The sequence below is a fragment of the Macaca thibetana genome, chromosome X, assembly GCF_024542745.1.
Source record: "Macaca thibetana thibetana isolate TM-01 chromosome X, ASM2454274v1, whole genome shotgun sequence".
Classification (NCBI taxonomy): Eukaryota; Metazoa; Chordata; class Mammalia; order Primates; family Cercopithecidae; genus Macaca; species Macaca thibetana.
In genome coordinates this window covers 82,449,077-82,470,304 of record NC_065598.1, presented here as the reverse complement: position 1 = coordinate 82,470,304, position 21,228 = coordinate 82,449,077, and the positions used below count along the sequence as shown (strand labels likewise).

At 39.0% G+C, this 21,228-nt stretch overlaps 1 protein-coding gene and 1 pseudogene across 1 annotated transcript in view; both read right to left on the bottom strand.

Annotated features, from left to right (window-relative positions):
- DACH2 (dachshund family transcription factor 2) overlaps window positions 1–21,228 on the bottom strand; it is a 691,023-nt gene that overhangs the window by 510,945 nt on the left and 158,850 nt on the right. The window lies entirely within an intron of this gene.
- On the bottom strand, window positions 1,449–15,320 carry LOC126946286 (gem-associated protein 8-like; annotated as a pseudogene).

The following is a 21,228-nucleotide window of genomic DNA, read 5'->3' as shown; positions in this document are numbered from 1 at the left end:
TTATTATTATTATACTTTAAGTTCTAGGGTACATGTGCATAACGTGCAGGTTTGTTACATATGTATACTTGTGCCATGTTGCTGTGCTGCACCCATCAACTCGTCAGCACCCATCAACTCGTCATTTACATCAGGTATAACTCCCAATGCAATCCCTCCCCCCTCCCCCCTCAGCAAACTATCTCAAGAACAGAAAACCGAACACCGCATGTTCTCACTCATAGGTGGGAACTGAACAATGAGATCACTTGGACTCGAGAAGGAGAACATCACACACGGGGGCCTATCACGGGGAGTGGGGGAAGAATGTCACTTTCTAACAGGCCTAGGAACCCCATGCTCTTGGAACCTCAAGAAAAAAGAAGTTTACCCAATTCAGGGGTATTTGAAAGTACAAACCCATGACTAGGCTTGACTTTAAAAAGCCCTATCTGAGATTCCTTGTGGAACAGAGTTCCATAAAAGCCAATCAAAAAGGCCTATGTAAAGGTGATCACTCTTGCTGTGCTTTATGCAAATAATCAGGCCAAGTATAAGACAAGTTTATTTTGCAAACAGCTCAGTCCTATCATAAGTTGTTTTTAACAAAATTGAGGACTAGAGAGAGAAAAATTATGTCTTAAAACTTTTCATAAATCTTCTATTAACTTCTAGTCTCATTAGTTGTGTTTAAGTTTTTGCCTACATTTTCTAATTCCTGTGAGCCAACCACAAATCTCCAGCTGTGACTCAAAGAAAACAAAAAGGGATGGGTGATGTAGAAAATCTTGAACAATGTTCTAGTTCTGGGCAATTATCCTACAAATCCTGCCAGATAACCTATAACCCAGAGGTTTCCTTTTTTGGAGAAAGTAAGACCAAGGAAGCTGAGCAAAGCCAGGCCCCATACACCCACTGACAACAGCACTAACCATCTAAATGGTTCACAGATATCAAACAAACTCTGTTGTCATGGTTGTGGCCTACAGTGTCCCCGCTAATAATGGTGGTCTTAATACTCATAGTTGGACTTTATATTCTTTTTTTTTTTTTTTTTTGAGATGGAGTCTCACTCTGTTGCCCAGGCTGGAGTGCAGTCGTGCAATCTCAGCTCACTGCAACCTCTGCCTCCTGGGTTTAAGCAGTTCTCTGCCTCAACCTCCCAAGTAGCTGGGATTACAGGCACCCGCCACAACACTCTGCTAATTTTTGTATTTTTAGTAGAGATGGGGTTTCACCATCTTGGCCAGGCTGGTCTTGAACTTCTGACCTCGCGATCCACCTGCCTCAGTCTCCCAAAGTGCTGGAATTACAGGCGTGAGCCACCGTGCCCGGCCTTGGACCCTATATTCTAAACCTTGTAAAGTTTATCTCTTCTCGCCTACAAGCCATCAAGTTTCAGATGGTGCTGCAAATGGAGCCGAAAATCAAAATGCCATTTACGTCTACCAGGGACACTTAGATCGACCTCAGGAGGAGCCCTAGCTGCTGTTCCCCACACAACAACCCCCTCCAGCAGGAAGTAGCCAGAAATCATCACCCAACTCCCCCTAACAGCAGTTAGGTATTCCATTCCTGAGAGGGGAAATAAGTTGTAGAAGATAGAAAGAAATTCTTTGGGTGGACAGTTCAAGTGAAAAGAGTCCCCTGAAGAAAACTTTCCTTCTAACAAAAAGCATAAATAGCTCCCTTTCTAACCTCATGCAGTTCAAAGAAATCACTTATCTTCTAACAAAAGGCAGCCTGGAAGATCAGGCTGTAAAACACAGATAATGTTTTAAAACACAGAAGGAGTGGGGAGTCTCCTGGATGAGCACCAAACTTCACACTCATACAATGAGCCCCAGTGAAAACAGTGAGCCTTAATTAGCACATTCCTTTCCCCTTAGGCCCGCTAAGACAGGGAATCTAGAAGCAGACACAGGCACACTAAGATAGGGAATCCAGAAGCAGACACAGGGGGATGCCTGCAGCTGTAAGAAGATGTCTGGGAACCGACACAGAAATTCTCCCTCCCAGATAAGAAAAAAAAAAAAAAAAAAAAGGAGCACAGAGCAGGACAGACTGAGTCTGCCTACATGATCAAGAAATGGGGTGAGAGCTGATAGAAAACTCTGCTCTAAAAAGATAGCACACCTGGTCCCAACTAAATCTTTGGACCTTAGGAAGATAAGACACCCCATCCTCACTAGCCCACTTATAAAATCCCTGACATTTTTATTACAACTTGGTAACCCACTTCGGACCCCTCTCTATGACAGAGAGCTGTTCTTTTGCCTATTAAACTCCTGCTCCAATCTCACTCTGTGTCTGTGTCTATGTGTGTGTCCATGTGTGTGTCCGCGACCTTAATTTCCTTGGCCGTGAGAGCAAGAACTTCGGTATTTACTCCAGACAACTAGGCAGCTTCACTACAACATCTGCAGTAACATCTTCCAGTGAAGTCTTCTGAATACCTCAGTCATCCCTGAGGGCTGGAATCAAGTTTTTACAAACTCCTATTGATATTGACCTCCTCCTGTAAGTCACAGATGTTCTTAATGGCAACTAGAATGGTGACTCTTTTCCAGAAGGTGTTCAACTGACTTTTTCCAGATACATCACATGAATCATTATCTGTGGCCACTGTAGCCTTACAAAATGTATTCTTAGAAAAAGAGATTGGAACATCGAAATTGCTCCTTGATCCATGGGCTGCAGAATGGATGCTGTGTTAGCAGGCATGAAAACAACATGAATCTCCTGTACTTCTCCATCACGGCTCTTAGGTAACCAGATGCTTTGTCAATGAACAGTAATATATTGAAAGAAATCTTTTCTTTTTTCTGAACAGTAGGTTTCAATAGTGGGCTTAAAATATTCAGTAAACTGTGCTATAAAAAAAATGTGCAGTCTGTCACCCAAGTTTTGTTGTGCCATTTGCATAGCACAGGCAGAGTAGATTTAGCATATTTTTAAGGTCCTTAAGATTTTCAGAATGGTAAATGAGCATGGTTTCAACTAAAGTCACCAACTGCATTAGACTCTAACAAGAGAGTCAGCCTGTGTTTTGACGTTTTGGAGCCTGGCATTGACTTCTCTCCAGCTACAAAAGTTCTAGACAGCATGTTTTCCCACTATGAGACTGTTTCATCTACACTGAAAATCTGTTATCTGATGTAGCCAAACAACTTCCTCAGTTATCTTAGCTGGATTCTAAATCAGCACTTGCTGCTTCACCTCACTCTTTTATATTGTGGAGACAGCTTCTTTCCTTAAATCCTCATGAACTGACTTTGGCTAGCTTCCATCTTTTCTTCTGCAGCTTCTTACCTCTCTCAGCATTCACAGAATTGAAGAGAGAGAGGGTTTTGCTCTGGATTAGGCTTTGGCTTAAGGGAATGTTGTGGCTGATTTGATCTTCTAGCCAGATCACACAAATTTTCTTCATATCAGCAAAAGTCTGTTTTGCTTTCTTCTCATCTGTGTGTTCACTGATGTAGCACTTTTAACTTTCCCCAAAAACTTTTCCTTTGCATTAAGATCTGGATAGTTGTTCGGCAAAAGAGGCCTAGATTTTTGCCTATCTTAGAGGTTTTTCACAAGCTTCACTAAGCTTCGTCATTTCTCGCTTCTTTTTTATCACACGGAGTCTTGATGTGTAACCCAGGCTGGAGAGTAGTGGCACACGAATGGCTCACTGCAGCCTCTACCCCCTGGGCCCAAGTGATCCACCTATTTCAGCCTCCCTATCAGCTGGGACTACAGGCATGAACTCATATGCCAAGCTAATTTTTTAAAGTTTTTTGTAGAGATGAGGTTTTGCTATATTGCCCAGGCTGGTCTCAAACCTGGGCTCAAGTGATCCTGTAGCCGAAGCCTCCCAAAGTGCTGTAATTAAATGTGTGATCTAAGGCACCTGGCCCATTTCCAGCTTTTGATTTAAGGCTAGAGACATGTGATTTTTCCTTTCACTTAAACACAGGCCCTTGTTGGGTCATTAATTGGCCTAGTATTAATACTGTTGTGCCTCAGGGAATAGGGAGACCCAAGGAGAGGGAGAGAGACTAAGAAATAGCCAAGCAGTAGAGCAGTGAGAACACACACGTTTATTAACTTACCATTTTACATGGGCATGGTTTCTGGTGCTCCAAATCAATTACAGTGAGAATATCAAAGATCACTGATCACAGATCACCATAACAGATATAATAATAATGAAACCATTTGCAGTATTGCAAGAATTACCGAAATGTGACACAGAGGCACAAAGTGAGCAAATGCTATCAGAAATACACTGTTGAAACACTTGCTTAATGTGGGGTTGCCACAATTTGTTAAAAAGGAAATACCTGAGAAGCACAATAAAGTGAAGTCCAATAAAATGAGGTATGTTTTCACAACCATCAATCTTCTACTATAAGTTTTGAAGTTGATAATGGATCATACGTTGAAAAAAGAACCAAAAGAACACAGATATAAATAATAGTGTAAAGACCCATGTATTAAATCATTTAATTCTAATAACAACCCTAGGATACAGGTCTGTTATTGCACCCAGTTTACAAATGAGGAAAGTGATATTTGAAATGGTTAAATTACTTTCCAAGTTTCACAGGTAGTAATGGTAGGACCCGCATTCAAGTTGAGTTACTGTTTTCTTCAGAGCTCATACCTATGGCCACTCAGTTGTTTTAAATTGAGAAATGAAGAAATGTCAAGTGGAGTATAATTCATTCCAGGCGCCATTCTTTATGCAGTTTCATTTACTTTGAATATGCTCCATCCCAAAACTTCTACTGACTATGTATCTGAAATCTCCTGTGCAATGTCATATTAAGGTACAGATCTACTTCCATCCTAAACAAAAACATTGTAACCATTTGTCTTTTAAAAATAAGCAACATTGCATATTACATTTCCGCTTTTTTAGAACTAGATCTACAAGCTTTTTAACGTGAGTTTTTAAATTATTATAACTGATGTAATAATATTACAAGTTTATAGGGTGCAGTGTGATGTTTCAATACATGTATATATTGTATAATAATCATATCATGGTGATTAGCTTATTTCAATGTTGTGATAACATTTCAAGATTCTCTCCCCCAGCTACTTTGAAATATATAATACATTATTATTAACTATAGTCACCCTACTGCACAATATAACACCAGAAATTATTCCTCTTTTCTAGCAGTACTTTTGTACCAGTTGAACAATTTCTCTCCATTCCCACCCCTCTCCCGCTTCACCAGTCTCTAGTAATCACTATTCTACTCTGTACTTCTAGGAGTTCTCTGAGAGGGACAGAACTAATAGGAGAGTTTATTGAGTATTAACTTACACAATCACAAGGTCCCACAATAGGCTGTCTGCAAGCTGAGGAGCAAGGAGAGCCAGTCCAAGTCCCAAAACTGAAGAACTTGGGGTCCAATACTCAAGAGCAGGGAGCATCCAGCAAGGGAGAAAAATGTAGGCTGGGAGTTTTGCTTTTCACGTTTTTCTGCCTGCTTTACATTCACTGGTAGATGATTAGATTCTGCACACCAGATCTGCCTTCCTCTGCCCACTGACTCAAATGTTAATCTCTTTTGGGCAACACCCACACAGACACACCCAGAATTAATACTCTATATTCCTCAATCCAATCAAGTTGACACTCAGTATTAACCATCGTAAGTCCACCCCTTGTCAACTTGAACCCATAGACATGTCCTGAGATCATACATAATCTTCAAATAAAGAAAATAGTGAGGTCATAATTACGCCTATCATAATACAACTATCCTTCGACAACGGAAATGGCACCAACCCAAATACTATTACATAAAGTTAACAATACTTAAATGCTGATATGGAGTCAATAAATCTCATGTTACATGATAAAGGAAAAGGAAATAAAATCAAGATATTGTCTTAGTACAAGTGTATATATGCACAAACATGTTTTTAACAAAAGGAGGAAATACTCATGACACAGTCCTCGTTTCTGCAGCTGGTACATAATTGTAGCTGGTAATGATGACTACCTTCTTCTACTACACATTCTGTATTCCTATTGTCTTCAGCAAGCACCTCAGCAGGTTGTGTTCTTTTTTCCTTGTAGAGTGACCTAAACCTTCATTCCTGAAGGGTCTGGGTCATTTGTAGTCCTGCCTCTATTGGGCTGTCATAGTTTCCCATTGACCTTAATCACAGAGCATGGTAATACTAAGAGACGCCCTAATGGATCTCCTGTATTCCATGAGTACTCTTCCTTACCTCTGTTGTGGAGTAGTGCACTGATATCATCTTCATAGTCTGCGTCAATCACCCCTGCCAACACTGTAACTCCCTTCTCAACCTGTTAACTTAAAGGTAGGAGGGGCTCAAAGTGTCCAGGTGCCGAACTTAGCTTCTAGTTCAATGGAATTGTTGTTGTGTCTCCTGGTGGCAGCGTTCCTCCCTCTGGAACTAAGACCTCTAGACCAGCAGAACATAATGTCGCAGGAACAGGAAGCAAAAATTTCGCTAGTAGATCACTAGCAGTGATGGTGAGTGGTGCCACTTCCACTTCCACCCCTTGATTCCTGCACCCATGAATCCTGGCTATGAGAGAAACAGTACCATATATTGGATGCTGATTCAGAGCATACACGGCCTTCTGGAGAACTTATCCCCAGCCTGGCAGAGCATTGTCACCTAGTTGGTGTTGTAATTGTGACTTCAAAAGACCATTCCACCGTTCTATCAATTCAGCTGCTTCAGGATGATCGGGAACATGGTAAGACCAGTGAATTCCATAAGCCTGAGCCCACTGCTGCACTTCTTAACCATAAAGTGAGTGCCTTCGTCAGAGGCAATGCTGTGTGGAATACCATGATGGTGGATAATGCATTCCGTGAGTCCACGGATGGTAGTCTTGGCAGAAGTATTGCATGCAGGAAAGGAAAACCCATATCTGGAGTAAGTGTCTATTCCTGTGAGGACAAACCTCTATCCTTTCCATGATGGAAGAGGTCCAATATAATCAACCTGCCACCAGGTAGCTAGCTGATTACCCAAAGGAATGGTGCCATATCGAGGGCTTTGTGTTGATCTCTGCTGCTGGAAAACGGAGCACTCAGCAGTGGCCACAGCAAGATCAGCCTTGGTGAGTGGAAGTTCATGTTGCTGAGCCCATGCATAACCTCCATCCCTGCCACCATGGCCTCTTTGTTCATGGGCTCATTGGGCAATGACAGAGGTGGCTGGGGAAAGAGGTTGAGTGGCGTCCAGAGAATGGGTCATCCTATCCACTTGATTATTAAACTCCTCCTCCAGTGATGTCACCCATTTGTGAGCACTCACATGGGATACTAATATCTTCACAGTTTCTGACCACTCAGAGAGTTCCACACACATACCTCTTCCCTAAATTTCTTTGTCACCAATTTTCCAATCATGCTTTTCCCAAGTCCCTGACCATCCAACCAAACTATTGGCTACACCTCATGAATCAGTATATAATCGCACATCTGGTCATTTCTCCTTCCATGCAAAGTGCACAACCAGGTGCACTGCTTGAAGTTCTGCCCACTAGGAAGATTTCCCTTCACCGCTGTCCTTCAAGGATGTCCTAGAAACAGGCTGTGGTGCTGCAGCTGTCCACTTTTGGGTGGTGCCTGCATATCGTGCAGAACCATCTGAACCAGGCCCTAGTCTTCTCTTCCTTGGTCAACTGATCATAGGGAACTCCACATGAGGCCATTGGTGCAGGCTGGGGGAGAGAAGGCAGGGTGGCTGGAGTGGAGAACATGGGCATTTAAGGTACCTCCTCATGTAACTTACTTGTGCCTCCAGGACCTGCCTGAGCAAGCCCAGTCACGTATATACAACTTCCATTTGATGATGGAATGCTGCTGTGCATGACCCACTTTATGGCTAGATGGGTCAGAAAGCACCCAGTTCATGATAGACAGTACAGGTCGCATGGTGACTTGATGACCCATAATCAAACGTTCAGTTTCCACCAAAGCCCAGTACTAGATCAAGAGCTGTCTCTTAAAAGGAGAGTAGTTATCTGCAGAAGATGACAGGGTCTTGCTCCAAAATCCTAGAGGCCTTTGCTGTGGTTCCCCTGTGGGAGCTCGCCAAAGGCTCCAAACATCATCCCTATCTGACACTGAAACCTCAAGCACCATGGGATCTGCTGGGTCATATGTGCCAAGTGGCAGATGGCTTGCACAGCAGCCTGGACCTGTTGCAGAGCCTTCTTCTGTTCTGGACTCCACCCAAAACTGGCAGCCTTTGGGGGTCACTGGGTAAATGGGCTGGCATAACACACCCAAATGAGGAATGTATTGCCTCCAAGATCCAAATAAGCCTACTAGGCATTGTGCCTCTTTCTTGGTGGTAGGAGGGTCAAATACAGCAATTTATTTTCTACTTTAGAATATCTCAACAGGCCCCAAACCACTAAATCCCTAGAAATTTTAGTGAGGTAGATTGTCCCTAAATTTTAGTCAGATTTATTTCCCATTCTCTAGCATGCAAATGTCTCCAATGTGTTTACTACTTCTTGCGTACTGGATCCAATCGACATAATGTCATCAATGTAATGGACCAGTGTGATATCTTGTGGAAGCAAACAGGGTCTAAGGGCTCTCCAAATAAGATAATGACAGAAAGACGGAGAGTAGATATACCCCTGAAGTAGGACAGTAAAGGTATATTGCTGTCCTTGCCTTCTGAAGGCAAATTGCTTCTAGTGGGACTTATAAACAGGAATGGAGAAAAAGGCATTTGTACAGTCAATGGTTGTGTACCAGGTATCAGGAGATGTGTTATTTTGCTCAAGCAATCAAACCACATCTGGTACAGCAGCTGCAATTGGAGTCACCACTTGGTTAAGATTACAGTAATCTACTGTCATTCTCTAAGACACATCTGTCTTCTGCACAGGCTAAATGGGAGAATTTAACAGGGATGTGGTGGGAATCACCACCTCTGTGTCTTTCAAGTCCTTGATGGTGGCACTAATCTCCGCAATCCCTTCAGGGATGTGATATTGTTTTTAATTTACAATGTTCTAGATAGAGGCAGCTCTAATGGCTTCCATTTGGCCTTTCTCACCATAATAGCCCTCACCCTACCAGTCAGGGAGCCAATGTGGGGGTTCTGCCAGCTGCTAAGTTGTCTATGCCAATTATGCATTCTGGCACTGGGTAAATGACCACAGGATGAGTCCAGTGACTCACTGGACCCACTGTAAGTCAGACCTGAGATAAAACTCCATTAATTACCTGACCTCCATAAGCCTGTACTTTAACTGAAGGACCACATTGACATTATGAGTTGCCTAGAATCAACATCAGCTCAGAGCCAGTATCCAGTAGTCCTCGAATGTCTGATCATTTCCCTTTCCCCAGTGCACAGTTACCCTGGTAAAAGGCCAGTGGTCCCCTTAGGGAACGATGGGAGAAAGATTCACAGCATAAATTGTTGATAGTGTAGTGTGGTCCTTCCTCAAGGGGACCCGGCCTCCCCTTCATTCAAGAGGTTCTGGTTCTGTAAACTGGTTCAAGTCTGGAAATTGATTAAGGGGGCAGGATTCTCTGACTTTATAATTCAATTTAGTATTTTGTCCATTCTACTTACAAGTTTTCTGTTTGTATAATTTAAGAAGGAATGCAGTAGACTTCCTATCAATTTCACTTCTAGGAATACTGTGATTAATTAGCCAATGCCAGAGCTCTATGCGATTGCTGATTTGCCTCTTTTATCCATTATGGTAGCTATGCCCACCTTGCCTTTGACAGCTGAGTGCTGCCACTTGGCCTCTACCACCTAAGGATCCAAGATCCAATTATTCCCATTGTATTTAAATCTTATAGTTGAGTAATTGTGGTTCCCACTGTTAGAGAACCTAATATGTGGAAAAGAACAACTATAGGCTCTTCAAAGATACAGGTATTGCCCTCACAAATCTATTTCGCAAGACATGGGTCAAGGGTATATCTTCTGAACCCTCCCAGATGGGATGAGTAGTTCTAAAGTGACTAATCCAATCCACGCTCCCAATCTTCCTTAGCCTTTAGATCCCTTCCTCTACATTAAACCAAGGGAGATCAGGCATTTCCAACTCACTCACAGTGGGCCATCTTTTAATCCATATTTCAGCTAACCAAGCAAGTAAACTATTAAAACCTTTTTTAACTCCCTGAGCTGCAACATTAAAGGCAGAGTCCCTACTTAGTGGGCCCAAATCAATAAATTCCGCCTGAACCAACTCTATGTTGCTTCCACCATTATCCCATGCCCTTTGTATCCATTCCCATTCCTGTTCTCCAGATTGCTGTTTATATAATTTAGAGAACTCAGACAGTTGTTTTCAAGTGTAGCACACCTCCTCAGGGGTCACACTCTCAACCTCACCTCTAGGGGCCCACCACGACTTTAGTCCAGTTATAGGTCTAGAAGCAAACAGAGGTGTTGGGGGTGGCTTCTGAGGAGAATCAACATTATCCTGCCTGGCAACTGCCTCAGTGGAGGCCATCACTGTTGCCTCAGGCAGTGCAGGGTTTATCTCCTCAGACAAAGGTGGAAAGGCTGATGGCAGCCTGGGTCAGGGAGGCGATGTTGCCACTACTGGGGATGGGAAAGCTGTTCCTTCTGTCAAAAAAGGTTCCTCAGAATTTGCAAACACAGTGTCCCCAGCTTCATCAGGGTCTTCTCACACATCCCCATTCCAAGTTGCAGGGTCCCATTCTTTTCCAATAAATGCCCTCACTTTAACAGTAGACACGTGGCAAGGAAGTCTATGCATCTTTCATTGCAGATTAGCCACTTTCATGATAAGAGCTTGTGTCTGTTTTTCTACAATGTCAGCTCATTCTCTATAGGAGATAAGACTCTCACTCAGGGCAATCTTAGCAGATTTGAGGTTCAGTATCTGCTTCTGAAGTCAGGAGACAGAATCCTTGAGTTCATCATTTTTTTTCATCACTTTGTCCACTGAACTTCAGGGCAACCAACCAGATTCATTATATTCCTTGGTTCTCCATATATGGCCAATGGTATTATGTATAGAGCCACTAAACTCCTTGCCTCTCATGAGCAGTAAACAGGAGTATAAAATGCATTTATTTTGCATAACTCTCCAAATAGTTCATGCCAAGGACTATCGGTGTTCTCCATACTACTAGAAGTAGAGTCTTTAGCATTTTTGGGTCTACTCATATTAAGTAGCCAACTTTAGAAAACACAAAACCAAGGAAATAAAGTTATATTTCCATCATTTATATTCTGTTCCTCTAGTATCACCCCACTTCTGGTACCAAAATCTTTATTAGTCAAGGTTCTCTGGGAGGGACAGAATTAATAGGATATATATATATGAGTTTATTGAGTATTAACTTACAAAATCACAAGGTCCCACAATAGGCTGTCTGCAAGTTGAGGAGCAAGGAGAGCCAGTCCGAGTTGCAAAACTGAAGAACTTGGAGTCCAATTTTTGAGAGAAGGAAGCATCCAGCACAAGGAGACACATGTAGGCTAGGAGGCTAGGGTCATCTTGCCTTTTCATGTTTTTCTGCCTGCTTTGTATTTGCTGGAAGCTGATTAGATTTTGCCCACTTGATTAAGGCTGGATTTGCATTCCCCAGTCCACTGACTCAAATGTTAATCTCTTTTCAGCAACATCCACACAGACACACCCAGAATTATTACTCTGTATCTCTCAATCCAATCAAGTTGACACTCAGTACTAACCATCACAGACATCAACTTATTTAGGTTTCACATATGAGTAAGATGATGTGATATTTGTCCTTTGGTGCCTGGCTCATTTTACCTAACATATCGTCCTCCAGGTTTATCCATGCTGCTGCAAATAACAGGATTTCATTCCTTTTTGTAGCTGAGTAACATTCCATTGTTTATAAATACTACATTTTCTTTAGCTCTTCATCTTTTGATGGACATTTAGGTTGATTTTATATCTTGGCTAATACAAATAGTGCTGGAATAGAGACGGGAGTATAGGTATCTCTTTGACAAATTAATTTCAGCTTCTTTGGATATATATTCAGTGGTAGGATTGTTGAATTACATGTAGTTCTACTTTTCATTTTTTTGAGAAACCTCCATAGTATTTTCCATATGACTATATTAATTTACATTTCCACCAACAGTGTATAAGAGTTCCCTTTTAACTGTATCATTGTCAACATTTGTTAGTTTTTTATCTTTTTGATGACAGCCATTCTAACTGGTGTGAGATGATATCTCATTGTGGTTTTGATTTGCATTTCCCTGATGATGAGTGATGTTAAAAATTTTGTCATATACCCACTGGTTATTCATAATTTGTATATCTTCTTTTGAGAAATGTCTATTCAGGTCTTTGCCCATTTTTAAATCAGATTGTTTAGGGTTTTTTCCTGCCATCGAGTTATCTGATTTTGTTATACATATTCCTGATATCAACCCCTTGTCAGATGCATTATTTATAAATATTTTCTCCCATTCTATATGTTGTCTCTTCACTCTGCTAATTATTTCCTTTGCTATGCAGAAGCATTTTAGTTTGATGAAATCCCATTTGTCTATTTTTGCTTTTGTAGTCTATAATTTGGGGTCTTATCCAAAAAATCCTTGCCCTGACGAATATCATGAAGCATTTCTCCTGTGCTTTTTCTTTTAGTAGTTCTACAGTTTCGAGACTTACATTTAGGTCTTTAATCTTTTTTTATTTGATTTTTTTTCTAGGCAAGAACTTTAATGAATTGAACTGTTATTGACAACATCAAAAACGAGTGTAATATATACAACATTATCATTTTATGTCAGGAGAAAATTTCACATGTTGTCAACAGTACACATCTGGCTGACCTCTAAGGGGCTGGCATAGTACATACATCCATGACAGGTCAACTGGGACTTTGGTGAACATGCTTGTGCCTCACTACAAATTCCCCTTTCCATGAGAAATGTACAGAAGGAGAGATATAGAGTGTGTACCCCCCAAAAAGGGCGAAGCTGGGAACTCTGTTAGAAAGCACTCTCAGAGGTCCCTGTGCCCAGTGCTCAGAACTTCAGGGTGATGACCAGCTAATACTTGGGCTGCTTTTCTGTCACAGTGCTTGTCAAAGCTCAGCTGCACTGCAGCCTCCATGGCCTGGATCTTCGTGGCACTCTCCCAAACAAATGCTTTATTCTCAGTCTGTTGCTTCTCACTGGGCTTCTTAGTCAGGGGCTCCACTGACCAGTAGATGTTGTAGTACAGGTCATGGTCAGCATTCGTGTAGTCATCCAGGTATTCTGCATCCAGCTGTTGCTGCCACCATTGGTCTTCTCTGTGCCTCTGAGTCTCTGCAAAGTACTGACAGAGGTCCTGGGTGACTTCCATATTGCTTAGGTCACATTCTACCTCCCCATCTGACTTGGTCTCCATCTCCTCCTCTTTAGACTAAGCTTGTTCTTCTCTTATGGATGCCTGGATCCTACTGTTGTCATGTGGATGCCGCCCAGACCTTCCAAAATCTGTAGAACTGAGGTAGGAGTTCTGCCAAGTCACGTGATGGTCAGAGAAGGACATAGGATACCTGGCCTGGTTATCGTAAGCTCTTCAGGGAAGAACTGCAGGAGGAAATTACCATGGAAGACTGAAATAGGATTCCACAGCCTTCCTGCAGGCATTCTGGTGGCTTTGCATCCAAGCCATGACATGATGATAATGTTGCCAATAACGTAAATACACCTGATGAGAGTGCCAAAACTCAGTAGCTCTCAATGTTGATGCCTTTACTGCCATCACTGATTACGAAAGTCCAAATGGGATCCAAAATTCATGAGACAACAGTTTGCAGCTTCCAAGCAGTGGGCAAGCAGGGGCCCATTTTTCACTGGAGAGACAGAGGAGTAGTCGGGGGAAGGCTGTTGCCAGGGCAACTCTGAGGTGATTTTTGTATAGGGTAAGAGAAAAGGGTCTAGTTCCATTCTTCCACATGTGGATATCCAGTTTTCCCAGCACCATTTATTGAAGCAACTCTTCTTTCCCCCATTGTGTGTACTTGGCACAAAAATCTGTTGGCTGTAAATGCATGGATTTATCTGGGCTCTCTACTTTGTTTCAGTAGTTTATGTGTCTGTTTTTATGTCAATGCCATGCTTGTTTTGGTTATTATAACCATATTATATTTTGAGGTCAGGTAGTGTGATACCTCCAGCTTTGTTTTACTCAATATTGCTTTGACTATTCGGAGTCTTTTGTGGTTCAACATGAATTTTCAGATTGTGTTTTTGATTTCTGTGAAGAATGGCATTGTTAGGTATTGCACTGAATCTGTAGATCACTTTGAATAGTATGTATTATTTTAATAGATGAAATCCATGCAAGATTCACTCTATAAGTCAGGTTATAGGTACAGAAAGATATATATAGTATGCTCACATAATTATACATATGTGCTTAGATATCATTACAGGTAGACTGCTTTTGTTAAATGAATGAATGAAATATTGATGAGATTTGCAGAAGCGTAAAATCCCAAGACAGAAAGAAATATTAAAAGTCTTCTGATCTATCCCAGTTCCCAACTGATACTTGAGTCCTCTCTTCAGTACCCCACTAACTGGTCATCCATCCTCTGATTGAACATTGCCAGTTGACGGTAAATGCACCATTTGTTTAAATAAATCTATTCTGTCTTTGGACAGCTCAGACCAATATGTTCTATTTCACATTTGGACCCATATTGCTTTTTGTTTAACCTCACCCTCTATAGCCAACATAACAAATGATACACATTAAAATGGAAAGCTCTATGATCAAAGAGTGAATGCAAAAAGAATGTCTGCTTTCGAAGTTCTCATAAAACCAGATTACAGATCCATGAACTTGTCCATTTTTGGGAGTGAGGAAACTTGGGACCAGAGAGTAACCTTGTGCAAGACCATAAGGACTATTTAGTAGCAGTAAAACTAGAATTCACGTCTCCTGATTCCTGGTAAGTGTTATTTACAGTATGTTTTCCTCCAATATCCTTAGTGGCCTAAGAACATGGACTATGGGGTCACAATGTCTGGGTTTGAATCCCACCTCCACAACACAATAGATGTATAATTTGAGGCAAGCTACTTACTCGCCCTGTGCTTCAGTTTCTCATCTGCAATACGAAGATAATAATAGTACCTCTTCATACATTTTGGGAAGATTGTGTTACCATTGCCATATTCTTAATAATTGCTGAGAACACAGTAAAATTTACTCAATACATATTGGTTATTATCATTTATAGTCTTTTCAAACTTGCAAAAACACTGCCAATTCACAGACATATTACCAATGAGTTCCTAAGAATATTTAGGCTCCCCTAAAACATATTTGACTCTGGAGCATTCCTTCTCTCCTTTGGGGAAAAAATAACATAAGCTTCCTAATTATTATATATAAAATATATATGCTATATAAATATATATAAGTAATACATAATCTAAAAGCTATTGTATACTACTTTCAAACTTCTCTCAAAGAAATCAGTCCTTTTTAACAGTTTATTAAAGCTATGGTCCTAGCAGAGACTTGGGTAAACTTTCTGACTTGAGTACCAAAGAGCAAACCTTTCCTTCCCAGCACACCCAGAAGTTTCTAAGTGCACTCAGGAGAAGATATAAATAAAGAATTGCAAGCAAATATAAAAAGAACGGGCAAATCACCATTTTAAAAGCTCTTCTGTTATCCCACGGAAAAGTTTGAAAAGGAATACAACTCATTCTCTATAATTCAGGTCAATAAAAACAGTAGCCAACTCATCGTTTTTTCCACAAATTCTCTTTATAAATAAATGTCAACTGTCAAGTGCCAACTCATGGCTAGATCACTAGACACATAAACCTATTATTAGCCAGCTCCTAGTTACATTAACTGGAAGATTTCAAGGCAGAAGGAAGTTAGATACTAAGGAGATCTACTTTCTATATTTATGCAAAGTTAGGAAGTCAAAGATTGCATCTGCTGCTATTTAAAATAAAATAATAAAATAAAATAAATATATATAAAACCGTGTCCTTTTCCTTTCATTTTCTTCTGAATGCATTAAGTACAAGACATTTAGGCCAAAATTTTCTTCAGACAGAAGTCAAAGCTTTCTGAGATAAAAAGGACGTTAAGTACACATTAACACTGGGTCTGGTGGTAATTGCAAATTCTCCTTATTTATTTTAAAGCTTTGTAAAATAGCAGAAGAGAAAGAGGTGGGAAGAAGATAAGTAGAATCAAAGTATGGATACACTGGATTCCCATAAGTATAGACCATGGCATTTGAAAAATTTTAGAAATCCTTCTGTGTCTGTGCCATATTCGGGACAATTAATATACTGCAAATATACTGATAAAATAAAAATTCCAACCATGTAAAAAAAAAACGCAGTTGACAACTTGTACATTATGCAATTATGACTGTCATTTTATTACTGTTATTAATTCATTAGTGTAACTGCATTTTTTCAATGTCATAATGTGATAATAAAGGATTTGTCATTACTAAGTTAACCTCCAAATATCTCTGACCTCAGGGGAGGTAGTTGCACACTTTCAGTCCAAAATGAGCTGTCAGTTACCACAATGACATTTTGATGACTACATTACCTTGTAATTAAATGTCTCAACAAACTTCTGCTTTTGACTGACAAGTAGTTAAGACTATCATTGACCACAGGGCAGTTTCTTTATATTTCAAGAATAATGTTCCTTGTATTTCAAAAATAATTTTTTATCTCTGAAGTAGAAGGGCAAGGCTTTCAAAATTAAAATGTCTTCAGTAATATATTTATGAACCTATATTTGGCACCGGTAAAAGAAAGAAAATTCTGCTACATCAGATGTATCTGTTACACAAACCATTGTCTTGCTGGAAAACTTTGATTAAGACATTTTTATGATGTTCTTTATTAGTATTATAGAAGATACAGATAATTCCATCACTTTTCTCTCCCATGCCAAATTTTTCCATGACTGATGTAAGAGAAAGCCAGAAATAATGGATTTTTGTATATGCTTTATAATCTTTATTCCTCTTACAATTCTTAAGTCCAATGTGTTACTTCAGTATTTGAAGGGCAATATAGGTCACAAATAACATAAACATTGTGTTCTTTCTCCCTTTTTCCAGTTATCTTGTTAATAAGTGAACAATTAAAGGAATCCACTTCATAGTACATTGTTCAAAATATGGCCATTAACTTTTGTACTGCTTCACTTTGAAATAAAACTTTTCTTATCTGGTGCTGAATATTTATTCAATTTTAATAATTTTTAAATCAAAGGAAACTGAATGAGCACAGGAAATGGCAAAATAGAATTTCCATGTGCCATACCGTAACTAATATTACTGTAAATTGTATAATCAAGTACTCAAGTATAAAGCCACTGAGCATTTAAATGAAGAGGACCTGCCTGAATTTTATTTTGGTTATTTTTATTATGCTAAACATTTTTGAAATTAAGAACTGGTATACTAATAAAATAAACTTTTTAAAAACTAGGCTCTCTCATGTTTAAAATGAAAGTAATACAAAATGAGAAAATCCATTAGTACAGTGAAATACCATTAAGAACCAACATTATCAGTATGAAATTAAATATACACATTTTTCTTAAGCACTATTATGCAATTTTCTTTCTCAAAGAAGTAAAGTTCAGTTCCTTCAGGGTTCTTCATTAAGTGTTCTATTTGGGATGCCTATATAATTAATGGTTAACGGGTACACACATAGAGTTAGAATAAGTCCTAATGTTCTATACCAGGGTAGGGTGTGACTATAGTTAACAACAATGTATTGTATATTTCAAAACAGCTAAAACAGAGGACTTGAAATGTTCCCAACACATAGAAATGCTAAATACTCAACATGTTGGATACCCCTCTGGCTAAACATTACACATTCTATGCATGTAACAAAAGTTAGCATGTATCCCATAAATATGTACAAATATCATGTACCAATAAAAAAATTAAAAATATACAATGATAATCTCTAAAATAAGTTTTATGTTATTACTGTCAGCCAACTGAATTTTATGGAAACATACACACCCTTCTCAAAAAGTTGACAGATGGAGGAGGCCAAAGGGGGAGAAATGCCACAAATGTCCCTGATTTTAAGCCGAGCTCTATGTGGATGCATACTATTTGAAATTTTTTCCTTCTTCATTTGAATAAACACTGACATTTTTTTCAAGTTATGAAATAAACCTGACTTCTCAGAATACAAAACAAATTTTGGGTGGTAGTCACTCTTTTCTCCGTTGTAGGTAAAACAAACCCAGCCTAAAGCAACCATCACAGCTCCCCATTGTCCTGAATATTCCTTAAGTAATCATATCTCAACACATGTATCTTTATGAGATGCAAAAAGAAATTCGATAGCTAACTTAGATCCAGCAAAGAAGTACTGAGCATCTACTTTGTGCTGAGCACTGTCAGAATCACTGCTAAGCTCAACATGATCTTTTATGCACATGTCACTGGATAAAAGGAAGCTGAAGTAGAATGAAAACCCCCTTATTGGGGGCATGGAAAAGTAGAGACAACTGCATCACAGTGTAACATAAGACTCATAACAAAATTGTCTGTTATTTGTCATAAAAGGTTGATCCATAGTAACTTAATTATAAAAGGCAACCAACATTATGTATTCTCCTTCAAAAAAGATACTGCAGTATAATATAAGATATACAGTAACATTTGTGTAGCTTACAAAAGTTAAGGTTGAAGAGACTAAAATATTTGTGTACAAATGAGAAATTGTTTTAAAAGAAAGATGCTGACAGAGTAAAAATGAACTTTCTAAACTGAACATATCCCAGAATCTAAAGACACAAATTAAGAAACAATGCAAGTTGACTATGGACTGAACAAAGGGAATACTTTGATTATATTTCCCCTTAGCCAATGAACAGGGTGGGGTGTCCTTATCTTTCAACAGCAAAGTTTCACAGTCACAACAAATTTTAAACTTAACTGTGGTTTTCTTCAAACTATTATGAAAATTATGGAAATCTAGCAATATACCAAAGGTGCAGAAAGACAAAAAGAAACATGAATAAGCCAAGCAACTCACAGCTAAAATAATTTTTGCCATCATTTTACAAGTTGGACCTGAACTCTGAAACCATTTTTTGTAAAAATAATTTAGACACCTGGAATGATTGATCTAATTAGGTACTTTTCAAAAGTATAAAGATCATCTCTACAATGACATTTTTAACAGAGAATTTAAAAATTGTGGATGAAAAGGACTTAGTTTGGGGTTCTATTGAAATAGTACTACTCCTCGTGGCTATATTGTCTTTAAACTAAAAACCTAAGTAAGCCCCATAAAATGCACTTTACCCAGTTTATTCTATTATAAAACTTCACAAAGACATCAAAAAAACCACTTAGTCATCTATCTAAGAGGCCACAGTGAGATATCATCAGAGCAAACAAGAGAATTAAGAGTGTTTCTTGTCAGCCTCTATTAACTACAATATTCATATTAGTCAGTTGTACAGAAAAATAGAGTTAAAAGAGGAAACAAATAAAATATAACATGTTTTCTTAAATCGGAAATCAGCCTCCCACAAAAATTCTAAGAAGGAAACAAACTGGAGGTAGACCAAGGGGGTCAAAACACTACTGGGAATTATGGAAATATAACATTTTGGATAACACCCATTGTACCAGCCATCTCCATTTAATGATGCTGCAACACACTACCACATTCAAACATTTCTAGGGCTCTAAAGCAAAACCAATACAAACAATGTGCTCAGGAACTATATTATATCCTCCTATTATAAATGAATACCTACAACATGGAAACCAATTCATTTATACAAATGTCACTTCAGTAGAAGGCAGAAGGCAAGGCGTTTCACTGCTGCCCAGGCCTGAGTCACCTGTGGAACTATCTTGTCAAGTTGTATATCTCATTCTTAGAGTAACTATACATCCCAATTTCTCTGAAACTGCTTCCTTGTTTATGCCTGTTGTTGTGATGTAATTACTAATAGTGGTCACTTTCACTGTCAAAAGTGTTCCAGTTTGGAAAATAAAGTATATGATTTTCCTATTAATATCCCATTGACTATATATAAATGTCTATAATTATCTACTAGAGGAAATATTTTTACTTTCTCCTTTATATAGAGATTGTACTTCTGATAACAATATGAATAGAGCATGAAACATGTTCTAAGCAAACATAATATGGTACGACCATTGAGTGTTATCAGTCACAATTCAGCTACCACCAATTTAACACACTTAGCTCCTGATTCACCTGTAGTAGAGTAATTTAACAGCCTTATACAATCTGACTGCTTTCCAATAAATTATCTTTTTGTCATTACTCTTGTCAGGAAGAGATTTTCATTTAGAAGGCTTCTAAAATGGTCTACATAAAATCATATAATTACAGGACCACCTACTCCTATTACAGCTAACCTCCTATGATGGGGGTGCTATATGCTTCGGTGTTCAGACAGCTGCTCACAGACCACTGCAACTGACAAATTAATTTTTTTACAGCAGAAAACAGAAAAGTACTCGCTATCACTGTGTAGTGATGACGGTTGTATCAGATTAGAGTGAGAGCCAGATGTGACGCATGGACTGAGAATTTGGTCTTGTTTGTCCCTTGGCCTTTGGAAAGAATATCCAAAAGTATGCCCTAAGAAGGTCGAAGCTATTTTTTCTCCAACCCCACAACATTCTGAAAATCGAGCTACTTACCCTATTATACAGTAGCCAGACCAATGGTTTCTATGTGTACAATTGTAATGTTTTTCATTGCCTTCAGTGCTCTAATAACTATATATATATATAAAAAATTCTATTTCTTTATAGGACTGTATATGTTTCTATACATGACTCTGAAGGCAGAAAAAGTATGTTTGCATATATGTGCATGCATGTGTATGTTATGACATGTGTGTCTAAATATGTGCTACATCCCTATTTCCTAGTTCACTATCTACCAACAAGATACTACCAGTCATATCTATTATTTTATCTTTTGTGCACAATCTATACATGCCCCCCACAACCTGGATTCTCACAAATGATCTACCATAATAAAATGAATAAGCCTAGTAAAATGTTGTAAAGTCTCCAGCATGTATGTAATACATTTTACCAAATATTTTTGTGAATGATTTTTAATCAAAGTGATATGTATTTATACATCTCAAAATACATTTGAAATCAAAAGGATTCTATTGGTACTCATTTTAGAGACAAACCAAAAGAAAGCACAATAACA